This window comes from Leiobunum rupestre, chromosome 5 (assembly GCF_980474605.1).
Source record: "Leiobunum rupestre chromosome 5, qqLeiRupe1.1.hap1, whole genome shotgun sequence".
Lineage (NCBI taxonomy): Eukaryota > Metazoa > Arthropoda > Arachnida > Opiliones > Sclerosomatidae > Leiobunum > Leiobunum rupestre.
In genome coordinates, this window is record NC_143388.1 from 27,533,014 (window position 1) to 27,538,832 (window position 5,819).

Here is a 5,819-nt window from a genome sequence, read left to right on the forward strand (position 1 = left end):
TTTTAGTGATAGTCAGTTTTATCAATTTTTGTATAAATAATTACGTGGTAAGGTACTGAGTACAGGCATGGATGAAGGAATATGACTGTACCCCGTGTTCCAGTCATATTCATTCATCCATGGTACAGGGACGTCGAATGGGGTCAATTCTAGACGAGTATAGTTCTGTGATCAACCAACATAAAAGTTCAGCGAAAACGGCTAAAAATTATGATAGTTATCTCTTAAAGGGTATAATTTTATTCGCCATTTTACAAGATGGCGTCGAGTTTCAACCAAAAACCACAGATCTCATTTCTTGGAAGTGATCAACTAACATAAATGTTCAGCGAAATCTGTTAAAAATTACGATAGCTATCTTTTAAATTTAAGGTATAATTTTATCCGCCATTTTCTAAGATGGTGTCTAGTTTCAACCAAAAACAACGGATCTCATTTCTTGGAAGTGATCAACTAACATAAATGTTCAGCGAAAACGGCTAAAAATTATGATAATTATCTCTTAAGGTATAATTTTATCCGCCATTTTCCAAGATGGCGTCGAGTTTCAACCAAAAACAACAGATCTCATTTATTGGGTGTGATCAACTAACATAAATGTTTAGCGAAATCGGCTAAAAATTATAATAGTTATCTCTTAAGGTATAATTTGATCCACCATTTTCCAAGATGGCATCGCAGTTCAACTAAACAAAATATATCATTTCTTGGGTGTGATCTATCCACATAAATTAACAGTGAAATCTGCAAAAAAATACGTTAGCTATCTTTTAAAGGGTATGATTTTATTCACAATTTTCCAAGATGGTGTTTGAATTTAACCAAAAACTGTAAGGCTCGTCTCCTGGATCTGACCAATAGCAAAATCGTCTTAAAATTAGGAATATTAACAGGCTAACTAACAGATAAAGTTATTTTACTACTAGTAAAGTGTCAATTTTTTTCCAACATTAAAATCTTGAAACTTGAGAAATGAACCATTTCAACGTCTATTGAAATTAAAAGCGAATAGCACTCAGTAATAATCTTGATCCTCGGTTCTGCGTGTTGTTGGTATTCGGCATCGGGCGCTTGAGATACCAACGTCACGCGACACCCGTATTCTCTTTTAGCAGGCCTCCGAGAACTGAATTCCCCCTCAGCCGCACAATCGCCGCCGAGCATCTCTGCGACCCTTATTTCATTATTTATTATAAAAAAAGGACTGTGTAACAAATTACGACCCTCGCTCTAATGCTGACGCGTTTCGTCATGGGGTGAATGGATCCCCAATTTCAGAACTGTAGCGCGGTTTGTAGCTTATACATTAGCTTGATCCGTTGTTCATTTCATGGTTACAAAATTTCAAAAAACATATCTTAGATAAATAGTAAATTATAATCATAAATTGAAAATTTTATTGGGTTTAGTTCATAAAACGTAGCATTGAAATCTTAATATACTTTATTACTAATTATATTATTATATAATTATATTCATTTTTATATTTAGGCTTAGAGTTCGGCGTTTGGATAAAAATTAACCACTTATTTTATTTTTATCCATAACCTACAATTATCCGAATATATAAATAATTTTTTGTATGTTAAATCGTTGTTTATCCATGGATAATATCCATAAATAAACAGTTAACTAAAATATTTACGGTTAATAGAAATTTTGTCGGTTAAGTTATCTGTTACGCAGAACTCTATTTAGGCTGGTAGTACCATTTAAGTTGCATAAATTAATTTGATAATATTGGAAAAAGTGGCTCTTTCCAAAACACCACTTTGATTTTACCGTCTGTACAAACGCCACCTAGTCAGGTACTATAATAAAAGACAAATAATATCTAATTAGAAACTACTCAGAATTCTATAATGTCTCAGGAGAAAATTAACCATCAACGAAATTCAAATGAAACATGGACAATTTTCAGAGGACCGATTTACACCATTATGGTCCAAAATGTACTACATGTAAATTTACCACCTACCGATATAATTTAATATAACTTATGTAAAAACCTTATGAAAAATCATGTACGTGTTTAAAGAAAATATCATTACCAAATTTCCGATAGGTTTTTTTAAGGTCGAGATCGCTATGTTTATACTAGTTATTTTTTTATAAGATTTTATTCTATTTTGAGATACACATTTTTGAAGGTCGAGATCAGCATTTTGAAGGTCAAGATAGCAACTTTGAAGGTCGAGATCACTATGTATATACTAGTTATTTTTTATTATAAGATTCAATCATATTGAGATATAATTTTGAAGGTCAATGTCGCCCATTTGGGAACCCCTGTTAACATAGGTGGTTTCTTTTCGCCTTTTCTGAGACTAAAAGTGTACTCTTTTTACCCTAAAATGTTTTATTCACCTGTTCCTGGGATGAGAATTACTCCATAAACTATTAGCTTGTTCCGTAGTGTTTAGGGCTACTCTTTTTACTCCTTCTGAAAAGAGCTGTAAAGGAGTAAATCGGATTTTGTCGACTGCTATCCAGAATTTATCCGCTGAAAAGGCCACAGGCAGTCATTTTGGAATTTTTGTTTACACAGAATCAGAGTAAAACGACGTCATAGCCTTACTCTTCTTACCCTACTCTGTAATCCCGGAACAAGCGAAAAGAAAACACCTATTTAAGTATTTTGTGCAGTCTATATGAGCAACAGTTATGGCACCGAGCCATATTGTTTCTTTCTTACAACGATAATGCATCCTTGAAAAAGTCCCAAGTCGCGGGCAATATCATTATTTCTGGCAAACCACAATGCACGGAGGAATGCCTCCCTTGTTTCACATTTTTTTCGGATATAATTCCGCGCAATCCCGCCCCCTCAATCTGAACCTCGAGCCGCCCTCGAATTTAGTAAAAAGTGCGACTATCTCCACTGTCAAGTTGATAAGCGAAACAAGTCGTTACGCGCGGTCGAAATTAGCTCTCCGTATAAGATCCACAGCCTCAGACCACTTACATACAGCGGGACTCGTAACATCCACCCTAGAAAGAGTCGTCACCGTACGACCGAGGAGTAATTTTGGTGGCGCCATCATTTGTCCGTTAATGTAAACTTTTAAGGTGCTTTTTAAATATAATTCGCAAACTATTTAATCAAGGGTGTATTTCTATTTATGTTAAGATGGTTTTAGCCTTGCTCGCAATCCATCTTATGCTCTTACAGTAAGTTCCTTATAACTCAGCACGGTTTCTCATTGGTTTCTTAAAATTGTTATTCTTTCTAAATAAATACATTATTGATTTCATATTGTAACTAATTATGAATTTAATAAGAACCCTAAAAGGTAACGCTAATATATAATAAGGCGGTAAAATAATTAAATCGGCAGTACAAACATAAATGAAATTAGCAAATGCGTGCACAGCAGTTAAAAGAATGAATCTTTAATTTAAAAAAGTAATTCTCAAGTTTTTTATTAATTTAATTTTTAATTTTATTGAACGATTAAAGCCTTTTTTAATTGCTTCGGTCGGGTTTTAACTGATTTTTTAAAAACTGGCTACTTCATTTATTTCTAAAGATAAATAACTACTGCTTTTTTTTTAATTTAATTTTTTCCTCAATTTAACTGCCGTTTTATTTATTTTTACTGACCCATTAGTTCATTAAGGTCCTAATTAATAAAATATATATTTTAACTATTATTCAACGAAGCTCCTTCAAAGCTTATAAATACTGACAACAGATGTCGCATCAGTCGGCTTTTAAAGGGAATATAACCTGGAAAGCAATCTTTATGGAAGACCCCTTATTTTTTTTTCAAATTACCCTGTACAGTGGCGCCAAACATTTCTAAAGGAAAAGGCAAGAGCGGTCAGAGTTGCAAACGTTGGTGTTCTGCACTAAATACCTGAGGTTATATTCCCTTTAAAATGTTATCCGTGTTTATACGAGGATAATTTCTCTATGCCACTATATAATAACATTACAAGTCCCGTAGGATATAAGTGGTCTGATTCTGAACCGAGGACTATACTTTGTGGCAACCGTTAGGGACAGAAGGACAAGATGTGAGCAGGAAAGTTTGAGGCTGGTAATTAAATCTAGCCCAACAGTGTGACGTATAATAATAAATATGTTTTTGAAAAAAGTAGCGTTTTTCCGGCGCATTGGTGGTACGACACCCATCTCATTTCTGTTGGTACCACATGTGGCTATTGTTTCTATCAAATCCCCGAGATTTTCCGGATTTCAGTAGTCATTGTAATTTGTTGAAAGCCACTGTGATGGAGCTAATCTATTTAATCACGTGTTCTTCTTGTCAAGTGGTGTTTTAATGAACTAGTTAAAAAAATTGATCCATTTCACCTAACGCGTCCGTATTAGGGAACCATAATCAGCTAGGCTAATACCCAAGGCACCACTGTAGTCATCGAGCGACTTTTAAAGCCATTAATTCAGGTGGCCGGGTTACAATGCGTAGAAGGGTGGTGGCAAGCCAACAGCTCCCTACACTAACTATTACCGCTAACCTCAACAAGTGTTTACGGAGGGGGAAACCGAAGAGTCCTTGTTCATTATGATTTTGGGAAGATTATATTGGCAACCTAATTTTCTCTTCATAAACGTACAGTTATCTACAGAAATAATGCCTCTCTTGGGGCCCAGAATTATGGTTTTACCAGTGTCCAAGTCCATTCTTGGCCACCCTTGAGTGTAAATTAAAAATAGATCAAATTAGATTCCAAAAAAGGCCGCCGACAAACTGGTAATAAGCCAATTTACCCTAGTCCTTAAATTATTTAGATATTCGACCTGTATAAATTATAGTCATAGCAAACGCACTTTTGTGATAATACTACCTCCATCGCGAGATTCGTTACTGAACCGCAATTTAGCAGTCGATAATTTCTAGAATCCCGCGAGTTTTGCTACTAGAAAATAGTAATTTAGCAATAGATCGAGAGATGGCGCTAGTCTCCGTGAAAGGGTGGAATCGCCTTAAAAGTTCTTAAATAAAGGAATTCACCAAGAAGTAGTATTTCCGAAATCCAAGACCCGCAAGTTACTGTTTAGTTGGTGCTTGAAATAATGGAAACTTTTTACCTGCAAACAGAACGTCGTGTTTTTGCTAAGCCTTAATTAATAAGTCAAAAATAGCTACATGGTTAAAAAGAAACACTTGTTGCATACCGCATAGGGGAAGAGTTTTCATTATTTCAACAAGCACTATATAAACAGTAACTTGCAGGTCGTGGCTCTTGGAAATATTACTTCTTGGTGATTTCCTTGAAGATGTTTTATTTAAGCGCCAAGTGCGTTTAGAAACATGAAAGTTCGAAATTCGTTGGTCGATGCTTTGGTAGTTTGTTAAGATAGATTGATGAAAAGCAGGATCAGCGTTTTCACTGCATTCTTAAGCCTATTATAATAATATAATCAGCTAGGCTAATACCCAAGGCACCACCTTAGGCCTATGTCATCAAGTGACTTTTAAAGCCATTACTGTTCAGCTTTTCATTAGACTTACTAAATTCCTCTAAAAGGTCTTATATTATCCACGTATGCCAAGACGTATGTTACGCCCTTAAAGAGAGTATAACCTTTGAAGGGAAGCTCCAGCTTCCTCCGATACTCACTAGTGGCGCGTGTTAGTATTGGCCTCGCTAAGATTCTATTCCCTTTAAGCTCTTAATAAACCTTGCTTTTTAGATAAAGCGTTAAGATACTCTTTTTCTACAGAAAAATCCATCTCAGTTCACCATTCTCTGATTTTTTGCCTTTCTTGTTATCAATAGGACCGAGTTGAGTCGGGTCCCCTTGACCCCTGCGATGACCTTTGCCTGTCATATTGTCTACAGTCGAATCA